General features: G+C 51.5%; 2 long non-coding RNA genes across 3 annotated transcripts; one reads left to right on the forward strand and one right to left on the reverse strand.

Annotated features, from left to right (window-relative positions):
* Positions 1 to 663: 663 nt before the first annotated feature.
* LOC121160009 lies at positions 664 to 20,202 on the reverse strand. Its single transcript, XR_005884482.1, has 2 exons — positions 20,105 to 20,202; positions 664 to 1,323 (listed from the first exon to the last, which is right to left on the reverse strand). It is a non-coding gene; the product is annotated as an uncharacterized LOC121160009 (long non-coding RNA).
* Positions 20,203 to 20,288: 86 nt separating this feature from the next.
* Positions 20,289 to 24,876, forward strand: LOC121159856. Of its 2 annotated transcripts, none has more exons than XR_005884451.1 (3): positions 20,289 to 20,396; positions 21,268 to 21,569; positions 24,141 to 24,876. It is a non-coding gene; the product is annotated as an uncharacterized LOC121159856 (long non-coding RNA). The 2 variants fall into 2 exon arrangements; XR_005884452.1 differs by having other exon boundaries at positions 21,354 to 21,569.
* Positions 24,877 to 25,814: the final 938 nt, after the last annotated feature.

Below are 25,814 nucleotides of genomic sequence, written 5' to 3' on the forward strand. Positions count from 1 at the left end.
CTCTCATATGGGTGCAGGGTTCCAAGGCCTTGGGCCATCCTCAACTGCTTTCTCAGGTCACAAGCAGGGAGGTGGACAGGAATCAGAGTGGCTGGGACAGACTGGTGCCCAAATGAGATGCTGGAGTGTGCAAGGCAAGGATTTTAGCCACTAGGCTACTGTGTCAGGCCCTCTACCACATTTAAACAAAAGCAGAGACATCACCCTACAAAATTCAATACTACCGAAAATACAAGTGTTTTCAAAACTTTACATTCATTTGTTCAACTTCATGTTCTATGAGACCAAGTTGGAAAATACATGAGTTGTATGAATGCATGTTGATGTATGGAGTGATCTCTATGAGAAATCAGACTTTTAATGAGAAAAAAGTGCTGGGGGCCAAAGGTAAAAAGGAGTTAAAACCAAGATGGCCAATAAGATGACACTGTCACAAATCAGTATTAGCCACCACGGATCTCATGTGGAAGTGGAAAATCCCAGCAGAGGCTGAGCACCCAAACTAAGCTCAGGTGTGTAAGTGGTACACTTCAGGGACATGCGAGAGCCAAGCATAAGAATCCAGAACAGCAAGGGATGAGGACACACGACCTAGAGACGAGGAGCTGAGTGACTGGCACTTCCTGCCCCAGTGCAGGAAATAGCAGCTGGGTGTGGGCAGCCTTGGGTACACAAGGAAGTGACTTCAGCCAGCCACAGAACAAGAGGATGTAACCTTGGGTGTGTTCTGTCCTACAACAAGGATGAGCCAGCTGGGTTCAACGCGGGTTTGTTCTCTCTTGGGTGTGGGTTTCTAAATACAGACAGCCTCATCTCCTGCATCCATTCCAATATTTACCATCATAGAACAACACATGCTGGCCAAGAGAGTGGGCACCTAGAACCCAGTTCCCGAACCAAGGCATCATCTCAGCCCCCTGCCTGAGAAAGGTAAAGGGAGCTTGAACTCCAGGAACCACAAAGGGATCTGACAGGTAACCCATGGCTTCCAGAAAAACAGTCAACCCCAATGTCATGTGCAAGATGTTCTTTGCATCTTTTAAGCAGAATCACCTGACTGTTTGGTTTGGGTTTATCCAAAAATACATCTGCCTCACTCAGACACAGGGAAACTGAAAGAGGCCATCAGACTCAGGAGAACAATAACAAGAAGCAAACCAGAGGAGAGAACAAAGGTGGCTTGGCCTTACCTGGTCTTCTGTTCTGTCCATCACCTCCTCTACCACTCCCATTATGCCATCTGCCTTGAGTCACCATGTGCCATTGTTGACATCACAAAGATTCCAGGTAGTAAGGTCACACACAGAGACCCTTGAATGTGTCCTGAAATGCAAAATCAGCACATTCTAGAATCCATACACAGCTACCCTCCTTTCACTGTGCAGAACAGGCAGGGGTCCTCACTTGGGGAGGCTGCTATTGCCCCTGTCCTGCCCCAAGTAAGGCAGCCTTGCCAGTTGCAGGAGGACAGTGCCAAAGACATGAGCTGCTGGGCTGCTGCACTGTATGGCAACAGGTTGGATCTTTCCTGGGAAGCCACAACATGTCCTCCAGGGCAGGGAGTACGTGCTTCCTGCATATAAGAGAATTTAGTAAGCAGAACTCAGTTCTGTAAGGCACAGCAAACACTCAGCTGGGGAAGCGGGGAGAGAAAACAGCTCCAGACTAGATTCCGATCATTCCTAGGTGATGCATGCTTGGAATGGCTTCCTTCCCTGGTGTCCTTGAAACCCATCTTTAAGGTATTAGCACCCAAACAAGCCATTTTCCCAAGCTCAGCAGGTGCAACAAAGATAGGCGGCACCAAGGTACTTTCAGACCTCACCAGGAACATATCTGTGTCTTCTGCAGCAAACAACACCACAGGAACCTCAGGGAAAAGATGTCGAAGGACTCTGCCACTGAAGTTCCCATGGATGCCAAGGGTGGGCACAGGGAGGCAACAGCTAGACAGCTTCTGGTTTCAGGTCATTTCCTACACAAACACCGAGCCGGACAAGATCACCTCTGGATCATTTACAAAACCGGTCTCCATGCAGCCCGGCTGCTCAGCTTCTGCACAACCGCCCGCTGTAGGAAAGGCCATGTGCACACTGTGGCACACTGAGCACTGTATGTCCTCTACCCACTGCATCCCAGACATGCAACAACGCATTTTCAGATACAGAGACAGGGAAGCTGAGGTAGGGAGTGCAAAACTGCTCCTGGTTGAAAGAGATCACCTTAAACTGACAAGTCACATCACACAGACATGATCCCAGCCCTGGCTATGCTGTACAATCCTCCATTCGGGGGAAGAGTTGGGGAAATTTAGCTAGTCAAAATCCAAGAGTATTAACAAAAACAAACCTCTTGTAGAAAATCAACCAGCAGATGTGAGGAGCAGGAGGAAGGGGGCCCAGGGGGGAATGCTCTGTAAGTTTCAGATTCCAACCTCCACTCCTGAGCACCCATGCCACATCAGGGCACAGACTGAATTGGTCAGAAAGTAGTTCGCAACTGTCCGAGAGGGGCACAGCACTCCACCACCGTGGTCATTCACTTTGGGGGCTGGGCATGCACACAACACCAGTCCAGCTGAATTTCTGATGGGTGGCAAGGTCTGGCCCAGCCCAACTCTTCTCTCCCTTGGCTCATCCACCTTGTAACAGAGGGGCTCTGATGCCAGATGACCCTGAGAGAGGCTGCCTAAGTTCAGATCTTGCCCTCCAGGATCCTAGGAGAGCCCAGGTTGGCAACCAAGACCAAGGGACATGCCAGAACACTCAGGCCACAGTGAAGATACTGAAGTGAGACAGCCCACCTGCATCAGCCCTAGCCTTATAAAGGAGGAGTTGGAGGAAGGTTGATAGGTAGGATTCAACCAGACAGGCAGCACGCATGGTGGGGCGGAGTCAGGCCACAGAGGGGCAGAGTTCGGCAGGCTTGCAGGACAGGCTTTAAGACCAGAAAGATCTTTCACAGCCACAGTCCTGCCCGAGCAGAAACGACGCTGACTGTGCTGCTGACTATAAATCTAGTCCACTTGGGACTGGATCTGGCTCGGTCCAGGCCGGCCCCCCGCTAGCTTCAGTTTTGCTAAATTTAGTGCTGTTCCCAGCCACCCAAACGACTCTGCTCTTCGTGTCCATTTCAGGTTCAGCCGGGGACAGATGGAGAGGAACAGGACTTGTTGAGAAGAGGTCTGCCCTCGTGTGACCCTTGCCTTTCCCTGCTGAGGAATGGGGCCCAGGGGGGAGCACGGACATGAGAAACCACAGTTGGAGGTCTCTGGGGTGCTGGATGTAGGCGCTGCACCCCAAGTGGCCCTCAGCGCCAAAAGGGGTCATTGATCAGGGCCAACATCCCTCCAGTGGCCCATGCCATGCCCCGGGGTATCACTGCCTGGGAGCCGCAATGCTGTTAGGTGATGGGTCTTGCTCGCTCAGACTCACTACGGTGCCATGGGTACCACTCTCTGCATGATACTCTCCGTAATCCTGAAGATAAAAACAGATTCTGATCCTCAGCAGTCAGGAGACAGAGCACTGAGCTCAGCCTGGCAGCCCGCTGGAGCCACCTGAAAGCCTGAAACAATTCTGATGCCTCAGTCCCTCCCCCAGGCCTCACCCGCCTGGAAAAGCTCCCCGGGGGGGGGCTTCTGATGTTCAGACATGTTCAGGAGGCAGAGAGAGAGGCAGCAGTGCAGAGCGTGGGCTGCTGCTTTCATGGGGTTCTGCCTTCAGTCGCCCTGGGCAAACTCTTGAGCCCACCACTTCCTTGTTCTGTCCCCATGGCCTCTCTGGGCCCCGCCTCACCGACTCGACAGTACACACAGTAACATGGAACACCCACACAGGAGGGCTGTGGGGAGGGGAGTATGAGACTGGCCCTGTAAGGCATGCAGGAGGGTGCGTGAGGTCGGCGCTCACTCAAGTCAGGGCAAAGAGGAGGAGAAGGAAGAAAACTGAAGAGGTGCTTCTGCACCAATCATGGAGAGGCTCCAGGACAGAACCAGGAAGCAGAGGAGACACAGGCTCCAGAGGCACCCACCCCCAGGCCAGGCCATTCCTCTGTCCTCCCCTCCATGTCACATCCACCCCTCTCCCATCGCTGTGCCACCATCAGCTCTGCTTTTCAGGCCTCTAGCACCAAGCATGTCCTCATGCTGCCCACCAGGTTGAAACTTCACAATCTGCCACTCTGAACAGCTCCCAGTCAAGGGTATGTTGGACAGACAGCTCCTCTGCTGTGTCATGGCCTTCTTTCCTCAGAAGGACGATGAGCACCATGCAGCAGGGTCTGGAGCCCAGGGCTCCGTGGGCTTCCCTTGACAAAAACACGCTGTGTCTGCCCTAGATGCACGTTTTGGAAGCCCAGTCCCCGGTGTGGCCAGGTTAACAGGTGGTGGGGCTTCGAGAGGTTGGGCCGAGTGGTGAGGTCACTGCAGCTCTCCTGGGCTCCTGGTCAGTTCTCCAAATAACAGTTTTCAGGAACAAGCAGGCCTGGCTCCTCCCTGGTCTGGCCTCCGGTCTCACCATGACACTGTTTCCTCACACAAGTGCTGCCATCAGGACACTGTCAGCCACGGCTGACCCAGAGGCCAGCCCAAGAGAGAGCTGTCCCGTGACCTCCACAGCTGATGGAGCAGGACAGCACACAGCCTTGGGGATTTTGTGGCAGAAGAGGCACCCAGCACCACACTGGGCACTCAGCACTGATGGACAAACAGTGATAGAGCAAAAACGCCTGCTGAGCCAGCAGAGCCGATGCTGCAGCACCAAGGACACAGCTCCAGGCTCAGCCCCCAAGGCCTGCTGCACTCTGGGCACCCCCGACAAGGACACGCCACCATCTCACCCTGTCCTGGCAGACCCTGCCTCCTGCTGCAAACCCAGCGGCTCCCAACATTCCCTCAAATCCCACAACCGCTAGGCAGGCCCTACCTTGCCCACACGGGAGCCCAGAGCAGCTGGCCACCCAACATGCCATAAGCCTCTTACAGATTAAAGGTCCTAATTTAAGCCTCTATTTGAGGGAGGGCAAGTGGGTCAGCACTCCGCAAGCCGGATGGTGCCACTAGAGGAAGCAGCAGCTACGGACTGGGAAAGGCTCCTCTCCTTTGGGAGAAGCTGCGGCCAGAGAATCACATATGTAGTGAAACCACTGGGAAGCCACAAACAAGAGTACCCCCTTATCCCCCACCCTGCCCCAAGCAGTCTGACCTCTAATCCCCCCCACCCAATGACCTTGAGAAACACAACAAGGACAGCCCTCTGCTCTCTGCCCTGGCCCTGGTATGCAGGGAAGATTTGCCACTAAAATAGAAAATTGTCCACGAGCAAATGAATAGCCACCAAAGCCAAGAGAAGGACGTAGGGGCGGAGCATCTGCATGCTGGGGACACTCAGCCTGGTGACCAGGGGAGAAGGGGATGTGCTGCTAACCTCTGGGGGAGCTTTTCCTGGCAGACCTGCCAGCTCCTCTACAGCAGGAAGCAGCGGACAGAGCGCACAGCCACGGGTAAGGCCAAGATCATGGTGGCAGGGCCTGACTCCGGTTGCTCTTGAACAAAGCCCTCTCACCGCATGGCTCTCAACAGACACGGCCTGCCAGGCTGCAACAGGAACCCCTGGCCACGCCAAGAACACAGAAGTCCTTCTAGGATAGTATTTCTCAAACTCTTGGGACCCTGGTCCCTCATAAGAAATAAATATCACTTGATGATCCTTCACAGACTGACATGTACATATATGTGTATTTACACATGTGTGTAATTTCAGGCCTCACGAAAAACTATTAGGTTGCATATGCATATGGTATTTACAATAACATATGCAACCTAATAGTCTCGACACTAGTTCCTTTTCATTCACAACTCACAAGGGTGTCTGGATCCACAGTCCAAACAGGATTCTGAGAAGCAGAAAGGAGTTCCCTCACCAACTCCCTACAAAGCACAAGAGCCACTGAGGACATGACTGGGGACCTCGGTGGCCAGGAACCATAAGCATTGGCCCAAGCAATGACTGCCTGCAAGAGTGCCAGGTCTGTCCCTTGTCACTCAAGCAGAAGGCTCAGGAGCATTCCCTGTCACTTGTAAGGGCAGGTGAACTTCCTGCATGACCCAGGCCCGAAGCACCACACTGTGCAAGGCTGGTTCTTCGAGTGACCTGCTCCCAAGGTCAGGCACTGCTCACCCCTCACTGCATGGACTCCCCTATGACGCAAACAGGCAGAAATGTGAACACAGGGCTGCCCACGTGGGCTCCTATTCCCCCTTCAATCAGCCTATCTGTGTAGCTGGTACACTACAAAACCCTAAGGGAAAAGCTGCTTATTTTTTTTTTAAGATTTATTTTTTTTTTTATTGCAAAGTCAGATATAGAGAGAGAAGAGGAGCGACAGAGAGGAAGATCGTCCGTTCCATGATTCACTCCCCAAGTCACTGCATCGGCTGAAGCTGCACCAATCTGAAGCAAGGAGCCAGGAATTCTTCTAGATATCCCATGCGGATGCAAGGTCCCAAGGCTCTGGGTCGTCCTCAACTACTTTCCCAGGCCACAAGCAGGAAGCTGGTTGGGAAGCAGAGCTGCCAGGATTAGAACCAGTGCCAATATGGGATCCCGGCACATTCAAGGTGAGGACTTTGGCTGCTAGGCTACTGCATCGGGCCCAAGTTACTTACTGTGAACCGATGGCACAGAAACATTTCTCATAGGAGGTTTGAGGACAACAGGAAGAATACAATTTCAAACCATCGTCAGCCCAGCCTTTCCGCTTTCCCCAGAGACCCATGAAGCCGTGCTGCCTCTTCCAGATAGCCCTCCTTGATGGAACGGGACATCTATGGAATTCTCTAAACCCTGGCCTACAGTAATGTGAAACCCTAATGACTCCTTTCCACACTCACTGTTCCCAGAAATGCAACACACTGCCTCTTTTCTATCTGTAATTACCGCCTGGCTGGGTACCTGAGCTGGAAACCATGACACAGAAAAACATCACAAGCATTCAAGAGTCTGAATTAATAAGTTTCAAAGGCTCATTTTTTTTCCCTTTCCATTTTCCCCAGCTCTGTGTGTGTGTGTGTGTGTGTGTGTGTGTGTGTGTGTGTGTGCGCGCATGTGCACATGCGCTCTGCTAAGTGCAGCAAATGCTGGCTCACCCCAACCATACAGGCTCCCAGACTCTTTCTCCACTGCTTCCCCAACTCACTGGGCCACTGGGTATTTGTTACCCATCAGTGACCACCAAACCCAGAATGCCTACATGGGACACTTGGACAAGTCCCAAAGATGCTAAGATAACAAATTACACACACACACGCATCCATCCTTTCTCCATCTTACAAGCTCACTGAGCATCAGACCACTCACCCAGCATACTGCACAGCTTTATACCTTGGGATGGTGCATGCCAAATCAGAATGAGAAGGGGCACAAGAAGGGTTTAAAGTCACCAGACCCAAATCCTCACGAAGCCAGTCCAGGCACTTCTGAGACTGATCCCCTTCCCAGTGCATACCCAACGGGCCCCGCTTCTGGCAGCGTCTGCCAGCTCACTTCAGAGCAGTGTCCAAGCACAGCCACGATTAGGCTGCCACCATCTCTGCTCCCCGTCAGACCCAGAAGGATGCACCAAGACAAAAAAGTGTTCTCCCTGCTGTCTCAAGAGCTTTCAGGACTCCAAGACCAGCAGCTGCCAGACTTCGGTGATATCTAGAGGTAGAACCTCATGATCCTTGGGGCCAAGAACGGCTCCATGCCCCGCACTTGTCAGTCCATAAACACAGGGAAGCCCTGAACTCCTGCTTGCCAGGAGTGGCAGCAGCAGCCAGGCTCAAACCCCTTGAAGACTGAAGGTTGCTTAGGAAGGCAAAGGGAGTAAAAAAGAAACAGATTATTCATCTCTGATTCCCAGGTATGAGACCCATTGGAATGAAAGTAAGAGGCAGTCTCTATGTATTTTTTACTGAACACTAAGGAATTAAACCTTATCAATACTTAGCAAACGGGTTGAGTCTGTGTACTCCTGCAATCTGTGGTTACGGCCATCTATGATGCAGGAGGCTTCCTCTAGTCTGAGGTGCAAGTACAGAATCATGGGCAGTGGCATCCCCAGTTGTCTAGTATGATTGACACATGCCCATCATGCAGATATAAAGATGACCATCTTCAATACAACAGACGACAATCCTTCCCTGAGAAGCTGAGCCCTGGCACACCGCACCACACTGTCATCAAGTGCTCCATGCCAGAGGACCCGAGAAAGCCGCCCAAACCGGAATTGCACTTCTTCCCTTTCAGCCAAAAAACAAAGATTCTAAAAATGTTCTGACCTTTTCTGAAATGACTGCCTGCCAGTAGAATTTTATTTAGTGAGTTTTTTAAACAAATAAATATTTAATTTGTGCCTTTAAGGTGAAGGTGGAATTTTTTAAATGGATAAGCAAGACCTGCCATTTTTTAAGATTTATTTGTTTTTATTTGCTAGGGAGAGTTGCAAAGAGAAGGAAATCCAGAAAGAATATGAAAGATCTTCTATCTATTGGTTTGTTCCCCAAATGGTCACCATAGCCAGAGCTCAGCTGATTCAAAGCCAGGAGTCAGGAGCTTCTTCTCGGTCTCCTATGTGGGGGTAGGAACCCAAGTACTGCAGCCTTCCTCAGCTGCTCACCCAGATCATAAGCAAGAAGTTGGACTGGAATCTTAGCAGCCAGGACAGGAACCAGTGCTCCTCTGGGAATGCCAGTGCCACAGGCAGAGGATTAGCCTGCTAACACAGCACCAGCCTCAAGACATCATTCTTTGAAATCACATTTTACAAGCAGACACTTAAGTAATAATTTCCACAAGTTATGTGATGGTGTTGCTGATTTCAACACTAAAGATGCCCTAACCCTAACCCCATGGCCAGCACTGTGGCACAGCAGGCTAAGCCATAGCATCAGCATCCCATGACAGACAGCCAGCTGGAGTCCCAGGTTATGATCCAGCTTCCTTCCTTCTAATGTGCCTGGGAATGTAGTAGAGAATGGCCTAAGTGCTGTGTCCCTGTCCCCCACACAAAGACCTGGGTGAGGGTCCAGGATCACAGTTTCAGCCTGGTTCAGCCCCCCACTGTTGTGGCCATTTGGGGAAGGAACCAGAGGATGCAAGATCTCTCTCAGTCTCTTATTCCCTATCATTCTGCTTTTCAAATTAATAAATCTTTAAACAAACCAACAAACAAAAAATAATGTCATCACCAAAATCTATCTGCTCAAACAACAGTCAAACATCTTTTAAAATCTCCCCAACTGAAGTGTTTCAAGGGTTTTGAACTCATGGATCAACAAAGCATAAAAATACACAAACACTTCGAATGAGTCACATGAACAGCTGACTACTATCAGGAAAGACCAAAATGCCATAGCTGGATTTCAACAAAAATCTTTCACAACTTAGTGGATCACGATAAAAATCAAACATCAAATTTAATTAAGTGCAAGCTAGAGTACATTTTTTTCCATGATTTCTACATATCTTTGTGGGGGTCTCTTTCAAAGCACCCTAACTCAAAATCAGAACTTCCAACTGCTCTATAACAGCAAGATATTCTGATCCCAGAGCCTATGAAAGTGTGTCATCAAATGAAATCAAATAAATGAAAAACAAAAGATCTTCTGAAACAATCAAGTATACTCAATTGCATTGTTCATCCATTCCATTTAATTTTTCAACACTTATCTATCCATCTCATTTGTGCCATGCTGTGCAACATGCCAAGTGATAAAACTGTGCAACATGCCAAGTGATAAAAACAACAAAACCTTCTGTATTGGTATAGCTTATTTTGGAGGGCGTGTCTGTTTATGCGGGGAAAGGGGGAGAACAAATAGAAATACACTTAAGCTAACCATTCCTGATGTAAAAATCCCAAATCTGAACTATGAAAGCTCTGAAACATGACATGCCACAAGCGGGCATCACCCCTGACCTCATATGACACAAAACATTTCCTTCAGGTATGTGTATGTGGTTACTTCAAAACGTTCAAGCAAACATGGACTGTCAAAGACATGGTGGTTTTGGTGCCAAAAAAACCACGCACACAGAATCTACATACATGTTTTCAAAATACACATTTTCCATCAACTTTTTGAGGAACCCTCCTATATTGTTCTTACAAAACACTGAATTTTGTGTGTAGACATGGATCCCAAATATCCCAAAATGTGAAATGCTTTTGGGTCCAAGCATTTTGGACACAGGAACAGTCAACCTGTGCAGGTTACATGGTGATGGTGCTATGGAAAAGAAACACTGCAGGGAAGGTATTCGAACAATGCCAGAGAAGGTCCGGTGGCCCACTGAAGCACCTGAGCTAAGACACAAAGGACACAGGAGCATCATCACTTGGCCGTGTGGGCAAAAGCACTCCAAGTGAAAGGGAACGGAAGTGCCAAAGGATTAGCAAGGAGGATTAGCAAGGAAACCAGAGACATAGGACCAAAGGGAAGAAAGGAAAGAGCAGTAGGAGAGGACACAAAAGCCAAGCAGGGTCAGGCTATAGACTGACATGACACTGTCCAACATGACAGCCGTCAGCCACGGGAGGCTGTGGCACGTGTGCAGCATGGACTGTCCCAACGGAGATGTGTTCCCAGTGCTATTTAGTACAAATGACAATTATAAAAATGTAACCTAGCTCACAAGTTAAAAAAAATTTCATATATTGGGTCAAATAAAACACATTGCTAAAATTGTCAACTGTTTCATTTTTCTTTCCTTTCTTCCTTTAACAGCCTATTTTAGACTATGCATGTGGTGCTCAAGTTGTTATTTCTACTAGACAATGGTGACGTAAGCTGTGGGGTCTCATGGATCATAGTGAAACCCATGGCTTCCACTGAGTGAGAAAAGAAGATACTGCAGGATCTCCAGCACAGCAGGGCATGACATTTGTTACATGGGCTTGTTCTGACGGCCGTAAGGATGACAGCCTGTAAAGGGCCAAGGAGAAGCAGACGATGGCTGATGAGGGCTTGGACCAGTGGAAGCAGTTCAGACAGGTCAGATTTTGGATATATTTGACAAGCAGTGTCGACAAGGCTTGCTGATGGATTACATAAAGGATATATGAGTGAGACAGAGAGGAGTCAAGTATGACCACAGGTGTTGGGATGAGTATCTGCAAAGACAGCATTCCACAGGCAGGATAGAGAGATGGCAGCAGGAAGAACATATTTGACTTGGAAAACCAACTGTTCCATTTGGCACATGCTCAATGCAAAATATATCTTCATGTCATTGTTGAAACAGTGTTCAACAGGCAGAAGGAACAGAGGTCCACAGTTCAGAAGAGGGCCTGAGTTGCAGAGAATCGGGCCTCATTGGCACATAGATTCATGTAACTTAATTTATTCTGGATAATTGTAAACACAAATCAAGTCCATGGAACATTATAATAAACAACCAGATACCTATCACTCAGCCTCATCAGCAATCCACTGATGGTCAATTTTGTTTATCTCTCAGGACTACTTTGAAGCAAATTCCTGGCATCACTCATACAGATGGTAGTTAAAGCTCTAAGACAGGAGAGGATCGGAAAGAGCACAAGAGAAGATGGGGAAGAGTGATCCCTGGACCGTCTCAGGTTCGTAAGCCAGGGAGATGAAAAGCTGAGAAGGAGTGGAGGACACATGAAGAAAGGGTTTCTAGGTAAAGGGCATGACCAGCAGTGTCACCCTCTGCTGAAGAGCTACAGAGAGGGCCCTTGGACAACCAACCACCAGGGATACCCTCATCATGGACACGCTCATCAGGAGTGGTGCCACTAAAGAGAGGATGTGCAAACAACAAGGACATCCTGAGAACCAGGGTAAGAGTGGGGAGAGCCGCGGCTGAAGAAGACTTGTCTAAGGTCAGAAAAACAGTGACTATGGCAAATATCCAGTTGGCAGAAATGCAGATCCTACAAGAAGGAATGGGAAATGATGAACAGCGTCCTGGATATGTGAGGGTGAATGAGACCTAGGAACAAAGACAAGACCATGAAGAGCCTGTAGAGAATGTGGCCTACCACCAGCCATTTGAGGTTCCCACATTTTATGTTACATAATATATTAATGGGATAGCAACGCTGTATTTCAAAACTAATACACACACGGGGAATTGCTCAAAAGTCCTAACTGATACAGCCACATCATATCGTGACTCCAAAGATGCACAAGAATATCTAGGAAAAGTGATAGAATATGTCTTCATGTCTGAGAACGCATTTCTATCAACTAAGCATTTTCCAAAAGGCTCAGATGCTGTAATCCAGAAAATTCCAAGCAGCTTTACTTGAACAGAAAATGCAATAAATAAATAAACATGGCCCATTCTCAAAGTGAGAACATGACAATAACAATTTAAAAAAAAAAGGTTGGGTTTATTTATTTACAGATAAATGTGAATCTGTGACAAGTTTCATCAAGCCATAAGCATTTAGCACGCAGTTAAGTCACAGCTGGGGGTGCCACTGCCCCACATCAGAGAGCCAGAGGTGCAAGTCCTGGCGAACCCAGTGGTCGTCCAGCTGCTTCTGTCCCTGATACTCAAATGAGAGACTTTGACTGAGTTCTGGGCTCCTGGCTTCAGCCTGGCCCAGGTCCAGCTGTTGCAGACATCTGGAGAGTGAACCAGTAGATGGAAGCTTCTTCCCGCTCCCCACCCTCCATTTGCCTTTCAAACAAATTTATAAATAAATTTGAAAAAGTTGTATTAGAAGACAGACCTAGATTGTACTGTCAGATTCTGCTACTAAGGCAACATGGCTACACCATCCACTCTGTTGCTCAGAAAGGAACAGCAAATCAAGACAACGGACCTGTCATAAAAGGTCAGCAGGTAACTCAACTAGAATATGCAAAAGCCCACAAGGTCACAAAAACATTTAAACTTGCTCAAACATGAGTGCCACTCTGCCATCCACAAGGCCCTCTGGTAATTCAGAGCACCTCTTAATGCTTCCATTTAGCCTGTCTACAGTCCATCAGCTAAGCCAGTTCCTGACTGTAATGGTGAGAGCCACGCACCTTCCTATTTAAGAGCCAAAGCAGCACCACTACTAGACCGCATGCAGGTGGCATGGGTGCAAAGCAGAAGCCTGCCAAAGCTGCCACATGCTGCAACAATTCTGAGACGCCTCTTATCAGTCACAGGAAATTACAGGGGAACCAAGACACCAAGCCCTAGCCCAGGGCACATCTGTCAGTACACAAAAAATGGCTAAAGGAGCAAGCATGTGACACAGCAGTTAACACTCGGGTTAAAAAGAGCACCTGGGTTTAATGGCTGGCTTCACATCCTGTTTCCAGCTTCCTACTTCATGCAGACCCTGGGAGGCACAGTGATGGTCCTGCCACCCACAGGGGAGAGACCTGGTTGAGTGCCCAGCTCCCAGTTTTGGCTGGCTGTGGCAGGCAACCAGTAGAAGGGAGCCCCTGCCATCTGCCCATCAGCATCTGTCTCTCCAACAAACAATGATTACGGTTACCCAACACACATGAGAAATTCACAATTTCTCAATTAGAGACAAGCTCCACAAAGGAGGATCCCACCTGTCCCTTCACAGGTGTGTGCTCAGGTGCCAGTGCCTGGCACAGAGCATGTGCCCAGGAAAAGGCTGCTCAGAAAGCACACAAACGCCTTTTCATGGTGAGCTGAACACCTGGTTTACATTTTGTCATTGAGAGGTACCTGATGCAATTCTTATGGATGAAGGGACAGGTGGGCTGAAGAACACACAAAAAGGGCCACGTATACCTGACAGGCTAGCTAGCCTGTGCAACAGGGAGTGTGACCAGGGTGGCAATCCTCAGCTGACTCCCCTGTCCTTGTGCTGAGTCGCATCTGCAGTCCCACGAGGACCCAGTCACTTCTGAGACCTGCAGAAAATAGCTGGGAGTTCCAGCCTGCCTTCAGTTCCTCTGGGGCTGTCCCGCCCCTTTCCTCTCTGCCTTCCTCCTGGGTCTGGAGATGACCTCTGGTCTCACACCGCCTTCTACTCAGCCTCCAGGGACCAAGTCATACTTGTCTGTGCATGCGGTCCTACAGCCACACGATTCCCTTATACCCACAGCTTTAGCCTTTCTCAGTTCCTTGAAAGCCGTCCCATTACCAAAAGATACAGGTTTGTCCAACTCACTCCAGACGTGCCACCCCTCCTATGAGCATTCCTCCTCCTCCAAGCACCTGCTAATGTCCCTCCTGCACATCTGCAGGACAGAACAGATAAGGACGGGTCTGCCAAGGAAGTATCTGCCTGCCTGCCTGCTGTGTGCCAAACGCCACACCTGGCAGTGGGGTGAACGAGCACAAGAGACACAGGTGGGCTCAGTCCAGGTGAAATTAAAGCTGGCCAAACCACCCACGAGCCCTCCAGACCCAAATGTGTCTCTGCTATTTCTCTCTGAATCCTTGGAACTTGCTGGAGAGTCTGATGCCTCACAGAATCTGGGTACACATCTGGTACCGAATGGAACGGTCTCGAGGTTGGAGCACTCATGCCAACAATCGTTAAAGCCTACACGGCATGGAATCACACTGAACTCCATCATTCAAAACCCACTGAAAAGGACTTTGGAGAGGGTTTTTGACAAGGACATCTTTTAAGGTTTTTTTCTGTTTGTTTGTTTTATGACAATAGTCAGAAACCTAGCCTGTGGAGGGAAGTGTGTTGGGGAGTGAGGCTCCTAGAAGCAGGCTTAGCACAGAGCACAGACAGCCAAGAAGCAGCTCCGGGTGTGCCTGGCTTCTAGCTTCTTTGCTATTCTAGACGGTCTGCTTCCTCCTCCCACTGCTAACCTCCTCCCTTCCAGCTGCAATGGGAACAAACCTCCGTCATCGCCACCCCCAACCCTCCCCGCCACCAGCAGCTAGCAACTTGCAGTTCCCTTTTGCCACCATGACAAGAAGTCTCACTTCCTAGCTCAGCCCTGAACAGTAGGAGCCGCCCCGGCTGCAGCAGCAGCAAGCTCTCTCAGTCAGATCTGCTCCTAGCCAACGCTCCACTTGGAAGACCAGGTCAGCACAGCGAGGCTAGCTGTACGCTGACAAACTGCTGAATCAGCTCCCCACACAGACCCTGAACTCTGTGCTCAGACCCAGGACCTTGGCACTAAAACAGACACAAGGCAGGGACACCCCAGGGAATATGCCATAGATCCCAGCACAACCAGTGAGCTTCCCTTCCTCCAGACCAGAGACTGTGGTCAGTCAAGAAAGGGAGGGAACATCGTGTGTCACAACAAGGCCATGACCCAGCCTCATGGACAACCTCCTGGCTCTAAGACAGGTGGGCCCCCTTGGGGTTCCAGGAAAAGGTCTGAAAATGAAAGAGGGTTCCTGGACACAGAATTAATATTTTTGTGTTGACTCCACTAACCCACTATCTCAACAGCCAGATCATTGTCCATGGGAGCACAAAGTCAGACTGAACACGGCATCTTCAAGAACCCCAGAAATCTGGAACAGCCATAGACAGAGGCAGTCCCAGCTGACACACAAGCCTTCCCCAGCACTCTACACAGAGGTTGGCCAATGTTTATCTTATAGAGCAGGACAGTGAATGTTTCATACTGGCCTGTCACTTGTCTCAACGGGCCCATGATAGCACGAAACCAGTGAGGGACAATGTATCAACAACGTGTATGTCTCTGTACCAATAAAACTTTATAAAAACAGGTATTCAACCTGCTCCAGCTTCCTGCTAATGCAAAGCCTGGGAGGCAGCAGGTGATGGCTCAAGTAGCTGGCTCCTTATTGCCCCCAGGAAGTCTGGACTAAGTTCCCAGCCTCCAGTTTCCGTCTGGTGCGGTCCTAGTCGCTGCTGCTCTTGTCTCTAGCAACCTCCCACCCTCTACCTATATTACAAAATATTCATATTTTTGAAAAGGCATCCAGCTCATGGGCCATAGTTTGACAGGCTCTCATCCCTGGGGAAAACCTGCTCTTCCAGCAGTTCCATACTCCAAAGTAGAGCAGTTGACTACCAGCCACCTGGGGATTCCAAAGATGAAGCCCTACTCCAGGGACCTGGCCTCCACCCCTGAGAACTACCTTCTACAAAACATTTAAGAAATCTAGGTTGCTTGTTCAAAAAAAAAAAAAAAAAAAGGAAAAAGAAAAAGTTGACCTGCATCAGACGCCTGCACAAAGGCAGAAAAAGCTGTCAAGTCCAAGGTCTTTAGAAAAAAACAGGTCCCTGACTGGACACTAGGGTCCGGAATAGGAAGTGACACTTCCAAGGTCATGTCATTGGTAAAAGTCATCTGTTTCTGTTTTTGTGCCTACTCCTCCACAGTGAAGCGGGAAAGGAAGCGTAGAAAGGGCATGCTGGAGGGGGCCAAGGCCCTGTGACAGCGTCCACTGTGCAGCCAAGGCCACCAAGCAGGGCAAAGGTCAAGGGACCAAGTGGGTGAGAGCAATTCACAAAGCGTGTGGAAAGCAGAAGTAAAAGATAAGTTCATCGTCGTGTTAAAAATATATCAAAATCCATGCATTTCAGGGATCTTCAAAATGTACAATATGAAAAAAAACTATGTGCATTTCAAATATCTGTATTTAAACAAACTTATTTTTGTAAAGTTTTATGAACTGACTTTATATGAGCGGTAGAGTGACAGAAAGAGATATACCCACTGAAAGTGCTGGTTCATTCGCAAATCACCTGCACCATAGCCGAGGCTGGGCCAGACTGAAGCTCAGAGGTAGGAACCCAATCCCACAAGGGTGGCAGGGGACCAACTAGTGGGACCATCACCTGCTGTACCCCCCACCAAGGGTGTATCAACAGGAAATGGAAGACAGGAGAACAGTTACAACCCCTAATATAGGATACAGGTGTCCCAAGAGAGTCTTAACCACCACTCAACTACTTGCATTTGTTTTAACTCCATTTCTACAAACTTGTTGAAGTTCCCGCACATGTGTGTTGCCTGTGTCTCCCCTGCCACCTCCAGCTTTTGGACATAGCTACTAGGGGGAGAAGAATATGGGTATTCGTGACAGAAACCAGCCCAGGAGGCTGGGCAAGACAAGCACAAGGCACGGAGCATCTTCCAACTCCTGCTCAGTGCTTCAGGCCCTGGCAAGGACTTTGCCACACCTTCTCAGCAACAGCGGCCAGCTAAGACTCCTACTGCATGGCCACACAGCCGCCCCATCACCGTCTTGAAGGCAACACATCTGCCAGCAAATCCAACATGACCTCTCAAACAAGCCTAACCCTAAGCTTTCTGCTTCCATCAATCACTCAGGCTTAAAATGTCAGCACGTTCTCAGGCCAAGGTCCTGTCCCCAGGCCACAGTGGCGCTCGGTCCACCTCCGCTGCACTCCATGGCCTCCATATTAACCCTCCACATCAAGAGTTTCTGCCTGAGGCCTAATTCTAAGTTTGTAACATTACCAGCTGTTCTCTTCCTCCCAAGCACCAAGAGCTCTTCAAGGTCAAGGTCCACAGCCAGTCACTCCAGGCTTCCCAGCTCTCAGGACCTTACCTAACATGGGGGCACCTATTATATGCCGAATGCATGGATACTTGACCATGAGACTCTGCTTCCCTGGCCACCGTGTGCCTCCCTGCTTCCTCCCACTCTGCAGGCCCTCTACCATCCTTCTCACCCTGTCCAGCCCTGATTCCCACCACTGCAGAAACGAGCTCCATCCAGCTGGCCAACGACAGGCTCCTCCAGCGCCAGCCTTGACTGCATCCATGTCTCTGCCCACGCCTTGCTCACCCTACCCTGCCATGACGTCCTTACCCTTCCCCCTCCATCTACTCCAACTCCTACGCGATGCCAATTGCCAGAGCTCGGCTGGGGGGTGCGAAGGACAGGAGATGCAGCAAGGAGACAGATGCTGAAAGGCAAGGGGCAAGGAGGCACGATGGAGGCACAGAGGGACCTCCACTCCCCAGAGGCAACATCTTCCCAATGGGCCGTGGGTGATTAGAGAAGGAAGAGGCGGGAGGAGGAGCTAGATTTTTTCCACTGAACGAAAGGCATGATTTTCATCACTGCTTCTGTTGCCCTGGTAACCAGGGACAGCCCAGTGGAGAGTACAGTAAAAGAACACCATGTTTATCTTTGCTGTCTGATCCACTTCCATGTCCGCCCTTCCCTGGCCACCCCCCTAGGCCCTAGCCCCAGTCCAAATTTCCTGCGACATCATTGCCATCCTCCTAGTCACCACTGTTCAGAACCAGAAGAGTACAGCCAATTTCTCCCTCTCTTTCTCCAACTCCAAGGACCATGCCTTCGTGCACTGCCACACTCTGAGAATCATCTCATCACATCCACCTGCTATGCCAGGGGCCCAAAAACAAAGGGTGGGCCTTAAAGCCCAAGACTGACAGCTCCCATACCAGCATCTACGGGGCAGAAGGGACACAGGGACAAGAAGAGAAAGGCCACCCAGACAACCTCTCTTCCGCAGCTTCACGTAGCTGGTGCGGTGTGTGCCCCCTCCATCCCTGCCCTCACCCCCACAAACACTCTTACTTCCACTCCCAGGCTAGGAGCAGAAGGAGGATCCAGGCTGGGGTGGGGTGGGGACGGGGAACAGTCTACCCTCAAGCTCCCACAGGGCCTTGCCTCCCACATGGACACGGAGTCTATGTGACCTGACAGCAGAGACCCGGCACTTGGCCTGGGAGATTATATAAGCGTTATATAACATGGTGGCACCAATGAGCACACAGACACAGTTGCCGAGTGCCAGGGCCAGGCCAGGGGTGGAACCAAACCCGAGGGGCTGGAGGCACAGCCCTCCTGGCACTGAGGCCACAGCACAGCAGGTCCCCGCTGCCTCGGTCCTGTCTCTACCTGCTCCTTCCACCCCAGAGGACTCAGAAAGGCTTGCCTGGATCTGCCTTCTCTTTCTCACGCTGGGCAGCAGGGGGAGAGGGTACCACTGCCCTTCCATCCACCTGGGGCTGCTGATGGCCATCAGGCCTGTGCCAGGGGAGGAGGTGGTCCTGGTGGGGTGGGAACCAGGAGCCCCCTCCTCTGTCCTCCCACCCCAGAGAGGGCTGGTTTGGGGGACCAAGGGCTACGGTAGCTCCAGGATTGGCTGGGCCGGCCATTCCTCTGCTCTGTCATTTGCTGTTCCTCTACGAAGCAAAACAAACCGAAAGGGAAAGAAAAAGGAAGAGGAAGCACATTTGGCAAATGCCAAATCCCCAATCATGGTCTGGGGCTGCAACTCGGCCGGCAGGTGGGGTCTTCAGGAACTTCCCTGAGCTCCCACCACACCCTGGCCTGCCTCCCCCTCTAGATAGCCTGGGCTGTTAGCCTGCAGAACCTACTCCTGCTGCCTCAGTAGCCTGTGCCTCTCTCCCTGGCATGGCACCCCCGCAGTCTTGGGAGAAAGCTCCGCGGTGACTGCACACGCAGGAGCCAGGCAGCCAGCCGGCAGTTTCGTCTCCATCAAACTCCTCCACCTTCATCACCACACCCACTTTCCCACTTTCTTCAATTTTTGCTGCGGAGAGACGGAACCGAGGCAGGCCCGGCGGCATCTCCTCCGGTGGCACCTGCCCTCCCTCGGCCGGCGGAGATAACGCCTTGGGCCTTCCTGCCGCCACCTCGCGCGCCGCGGCGCCCCCCGAAGAAGCGGGGAGGAGGAAATGCGAGTTACCCTCGCCAGCTGCGGCGCGCCAGCCCTCACCCCCTCAACCACCTGTCTCCCCCGCTGCCTCCCCCACGGTCACCCTCAACTCCGGGTGGCCCCTCTGCAGCAGAAGGGGCACCACGCCCACTGCGCAGCGCGCACTGCCCAGGCCGGCAGCGGGTAGCGGCTCCCGTGCGGGCTCGGGGGGCTGCCTGTCCGCCTCCCAGCCCCGCGGGCCCGGAGCCGCCGAACCCCAGGCCCGGCCGGAGGTTGCTCCAGGCCGCGAACCGGCCCCGACCCCCGAAGCGAGGGCAGTTACGCCGGGAGGCCGCGCTGCAGCAGGTGTGGGGCGCGCCCAGGGTCCCGGGCATCGCCCCCGCGGTGGGGAGCCCACCCGCTCCCGTGGGTGCTCGGGGACTGTCCCGCAGGCCCGGCCCGCGGCACCCACTCCCGCCCAGCCAGGGCCCCCAGCTCTCACCTGGGCGGCCTCGTCCCTCCCCTGGGGGACTGCGCAAATGGGCTCGCCGGCCCCCAGGAGCCCCGCGGCAGGCGCGCGCTGCGCAGCCGCTGCAGCCGCCGGCTGCGCGGCCGCCGCTTCCCGGCCGTGTGAGCGAGCTCAGCCCGCCCGCGCGCCCGCGCTTCCCACGCTCGGCGCCCCGCGCCGCGCCACCCAGCGGCCGCGTCCGCGCGGCGCACGCTCGCGTCCGGCGAACATTCTGCCGCAGTCCCGGCCGCCGTCTGCCTCGGAAATTCCCAGAATCGGACTAGAGGTTTGCGGCGGGTCGGGAGGGAGGCGGGCGACACCGGCCGGAGGACCGACCCCGGCCTCGGGACGGCACACCTGTCCCCTCAGCACTGAATGTGGAGGAGGCGGCAGAGTTCCTCGCCTGAGGTGCTGGCCTCGCTCCGAATCCTGTGACCCGGCCTGCCGGCATTCTCCTCAGCTCGCGATGCTTACAGCGAGGAGGAAGCCGCCCCCGAACCCCGACCCTCCGGCAAATGTGGTGGGGGCTCGGGGTGGGCCGCGGCAGGAAGCCCTTGAGGTCAGTGCTGCAAGGTCTCGGCGGGCCCGCCTGCCAGGGAGCTCGGAGGGCTGGTGCCAGGTCACTTCCGAGTTTGCTTGAAAAGGAAAAACCCACGCAGATGCCCCTGCCCGCCTGTGAATCTCGCTTCGGGAGATTCCGAGCATTCTGCTGGCTTTTTCTTTTCTTATAAAAAAAATGTTTAAATCGCTTATCAGCTACGGAGCCTTTTCAGAACTGGAAGAGGCCTGTGTACCTTCTGTCCAAACAAGTGCAGGTGCACACACAACCACAATTTCATGGTATTTCAAGGAGTCTGGGACACCCCACCACCCAACACCCTCGCCGACCCGCAGGGGAGTACCCTAAGATGCCGGAGACCCAGCTGGTGTTTGCTGCCGCAGGAGTGTCTGTCTCCCTTGGACCCCAGGCCTGCATCCCAGCCGGTGGGACTCTCAGTGCACCCCTAAGGCCCCAGGGATGCTCCTTCCTACCTGGTTTTCCTGTTCAGAACTGCCATGGTTGACTTGAGTTTTCTGGGAGTGAGCTGGTTGTGTCTTTGGTGGCTGTTACTGGAGGTAAATCCACCTGTGCCTCCTTCTGTTGCTGGCTGTCTTAGCTCCCCTCCCAGTGGGTCAACTCCTTTTAGATGAGCTTCCCCTTCCGAGACTGAGGAGCCTTACCTGCCATGCCTTGGATCCTCAGCTTTTCAGTGACCAAGGACAAGTTGGACAAGTTGGATGTGGGAGGAAGGGCCCCAAGCACGAGACTGCCACTGCTCCAGAGATGGCTTGCTGTACCTCCTCTCCCTGATGTTCCTCAACCCCCTCCGAAAGGTTCCGCCAGCCACACATCTGAGAACCTAGAAAACAGGATCCTCAGACTGGCAAGATCCCTTCATGTCTCTGTGTGCAAGGAGCTGTAAGTTAGGAGTCCGGATGGGGGTGGCATATAAGTTCCTGCAGGATGCACCTGTACCCATCACACTCCCCACCTCCAGTGTGCCCTGATCCCCTACTAAGCACCTGCCAGCATCGCAGTAACCACCTCCAGTGTGCCCTGGTCCACTACAGGGCACCTACAAACATCACACTCTCCACCTCCAATGTGCCTTGGTCCACTACAGGACACCTGTACCCATCACACTCCCCCCCTCCTGTGTGCTCTGGTCCACTACAGGGCACCTGTATCCATCACACTCCCCACCTCCAGTGTGCCCTGTTCCCCTACTGAGCACCTGCCAGCATTGCAGTAACCTCCTCCAGTGTGCCCTGGTCCACTACAGGGCGCCTACAAACATCACACGCCCCACCTCCAGTGTGCCCTGTCCCCTACTGGACACCTGCCAGTGTCACACGAACCACTTCCAGGGTTCCCTAGTTCACCACAGGTTACCACCACCACAAGTCTCACGCACCAGCAGTCCCCAGAAGCCAGACTTCACTTACACATCTCACTTCCCTCCTCTTTGCAGACCCCAGTACATCACCACGTCCTGAATCCACTTCCTAATCCCTTGCTAGATTTCCAAGATGGCTCTTTTCTCCATTTCCTCCTTCATCTTCCATTATTTCCTGCGTGGAACTGCATTTGTCCCTGTTCTAATTAGCCTACCTGCCTTGAGTCTCAACAGACTGAGATCCAGTTCCCACATTTGCTGTGGCAAGAATTTCTGTGCCCTTCTAAAATTCATATACTGAGATCCTAGGTCTTGATAAGATCGTGTTTAGAAGGTGCAGCTTTTGGAGATAGTTGGGTGATGAGGGGAAGTCTCCTCTCCTCTCCTTTCCTCTCTTCTCCTTCTTCCTCTCCCCTCCACTCATGGTCCAGCTTACACACTTCTACTAATTTACCAGGTGCAATAGTAGAGAGTTGCAATAAAAGTGGAGCAACTAGGACTTGAACTGGCACCCATGAGGGCTGCCATGTTGTAAATGTTAGGTTAATTTGCTGTGCCATAACACCGGCCCCATCACTATTATCCAGTAATAGCACTACTCACAATTTTCAGGTAAATTTCAGTCTTTCTGGGCCTCAATTTTCTCAATTGACAAAAAGGATAGTAATACTTAGGGTTGTTCCGAAGGTGACCAGAGGGATATTGGGCAATATTTTATGATTTTCTGGTCCCCAGTCTCTGTATGTGAGCAAGTGGCATTGTATTACCCCATTTGATCTCTCAGTAACATTTGGAGTAGCAGCTGACATTGCCCACTTTGCATATGAGGAAACAGAAGGTGAGCATTGTGAAGCCCATGGCAAAGAGCACCTCACTGATTCCTGGGAACACTGGGCTGACTGCTCCTCCCATCCACCTCCCAAGCAGGAAGCAACACTGAGGCACACACATGTCAACATCCTAAGGATCCTGTCAACACTCACTCCTTTCAAACAAACAAAATAATGTTTATTTTATTTATTATCTGGAAAGGTGTGTGTGTGAGAGAAGGAAGGAGGGAGGGAGGGAGAAAGAGAGAGAATGAACATCTTCCTTCTACTGATTCACTCTCCCAGATGCCCTCACTGAAGGCAGGAGCCCAGAACTCCTCAATCTTGCCTGTGAATGGGGATGTCAGGGGTCCAAGCACTTGGGCCATCCTCAGCTGCTTGCCCCACACACCGCAGTAGGGAGCTGGATCAGAAGCAGCATAAAGACAGTTGATTTGGCACTCAGAGTAGGGCGGCAGGTGTCCCAAGCAACAGTTTAACCCACTGCACCACTTACCCTTCTTAGGGTAGAGGGTGGGCTGTTGGTGGCATGAGTTATCTAGCAACAGTGTAGGCACTGGAAGGAATGGGATGGGGCAGGTGACCTTGGAGCTGATCCTTCCTTTCCCAGCTCTACTTGTTGTCACATCCTAGTTAGGTGACCTCCACTGACCACCCATTTTCACCCTGCAGTGCCTCAGGCTCCCAGAAGCTGGATAGCTCCCATTTCCAAACCTAGTAACTGAATGCTTTGCCAGGGCTTGTGGAAGCCTGGGCAGATTAACCTTTCTGAGCCGCAGTGTCCCCATTCTGCAAAGGTGGCTTGTTAATAGCTCGCCACGTGGCAATTTCCAGGATTAAATGAGATAACTCAACAGCTGTGAATGGGAGCCCCTTCCTGGACATCTACCCTCTGTCTGGTATTTTTCATTTGGTTGTAGGAGTGTCTGTCTAATGGCTAGGAAAGAAAGGAGGGAGAATGCAGGAGCTGGAAAACAAGGAAAGGGAAATGAGATCCCAAGTTCACCTACTGTTCTGTTCCCAAGGGCACAGAGACAGCACTGGGGCTGGAGCCTGTTGGAACCATTCGGGGATGACTTGCAGGCTTCTGGGCACAGGCAGAGCCCTGTGACTTTACAGGAGATCGGGAGTGGTGGTGAGCTGCTGGTCCAAGCTCTTGGTGACCAGGGGGCATGGGCCACCCAGAGCCAAACAGGAAAGCGTGGACAAATAGCCACCCCTTATGGACTAGACACTAATGATCCATATGACTCTCCCTTGTAGGAACTTCATGGTCCTTGAGTTCGTTGAACAAGGTCATGCAAACTGCAAGACTGGAAGCAGTGCCAGGTGCATGGCTGGGGCTCAGTGTGTGATGGCTCCCTTGGACTGCACGGCTGAGCCTCCAGCAGGGGTGGAGTCCCTTGGCTGCTACTGCTGGGCTTTCTGACCATGCCTCCTCTGTCCTGAGCCTGTTTGTTTCTCACTCGATCCGATTCCCTGGGGAACACGCAATGGAACTGCCCTTCACAGATGCCCTGTGTGTGAGTGTGCCACTTTCCTCTTTAAAGATTAAATCGCTTTTCCCCCTTTCTGTTCAACAAAGACAACAGCACTTTGGTTTCTGATAACCGCTCTTTTCCTGCTAGCAGGTGGATTTGCCCCGGGCACTAAGAGCTGTGCTTTTAAAACACACAAGCCAGCTGTTTGAATCTGCTACTTGAGTCTGTCTGTATTTCTCCTCTCTCCTGCCCCCAGGGCTGGGTTTTCTCTGCCTTGGCAGGCTGATAACATGTGGAGGGAAGAGAACTGTTCTAATTAATAGACTAATTAGTGATACAAGCCTTTAATAGCTGATTATAGGAAAGTCATTGCCCACCCCCAAGTGATTGATTTATTTATTGCTGTTGTGCTGCGTGATGGAAAATAGTCGACTTCTAATTACCTGGTCCTGCCTTCTTATTCTCTTGCACCAGTGGTGGGCACCAGCACAACAGAAGTCAGCCAGTTGAGGAGCTGCTCCTGGCAGGAGGAAGTTTGGGACCCCAGGGCCTTAAAGTGAGCTTAAAGCTAGGAAGGGATTAGTGATGGGCTGGGGGGCAGGATGAAGGCAAGAAAACCCTGCCTGTTTCTTCTGGCCCTTCCCCATGTGCATGCAAGGTGCATCTAAACCCAGGGCAGAGACCCTACTGCCTGGGTTCCAACCTTGGCTCCTTGCCCTGGGCGAGATGCTGAATGGCACTGCGCCCCAAACTCTTTGTTGGCAAAGTGTATTTGTTCTTCTGTAGGTTTATGGTGAGGATTCAATGAGATAAGCCATGGAGAGTACTCAGCACAGCACCCAGCACATTCTGAATATTCAGTAATGTCAGCCATGTGTGATGATTTCTGCTGAAGTTATCTTACCTGATAGAGGAGGAATGGGATAAATGCGTGTACGATCAATGAATGACTATATCATACTTTTCAAGAATGTGAGCCCTTGAAGTTCAAGAGGGTGAGGAAAAGAGGAAATTGAACACTACATATAATCATAAGGGCTGCCTTTATTCAAGGGCTTATCACGGGCTGGGCTCTGTGCTAATTGTTTTATGCATATTCTCTCATTTAATTCTTACATAACCTGATTTGTATCAGCCTTCTTAAATCACTTTCCTTTAAAAGCCGAGTCCCCGGGAACTCTATGTTTTCCGGAGATTTACAAGGACTCTTGGGGAGGGGGCTGGCAGGTTCACAGCCATCCCTCCTCCTGGATTCCTGCTGCAGCCCAAGTCGAGCCCTTCTTTCCCCCTCCCCCACAGTGTGACCCTCGCATCTCAGTCACTGCTAGCTGAGCCCTTTCTTTTCTTTTCCTCCTGAATTCCACCGTTCTGTACAGTAGGTTCCTATTGAAAGTTAGGGCTACCTAGCACACCAGTGGCGCCCCTTAGGGCAGGCTGCTCTGGAAACAACACCAGT

This window comes from Ochotona curzoniae, unplaced genomic scaffold, assembly GCF_017591425.1.
Source record: "Ochotona curzoniae isolate NIBS_2020 unplaced genomic scaffold, NIBS_Ocur_1.0 contig_430, whole genome shotgun sequence".
Lineage (NCBI taxonomy): Eukaryota > Metazoa > Chordata > Mammalia > Lagomorpha > Ochotonidae > Ochotona > Ochotona curzoniae.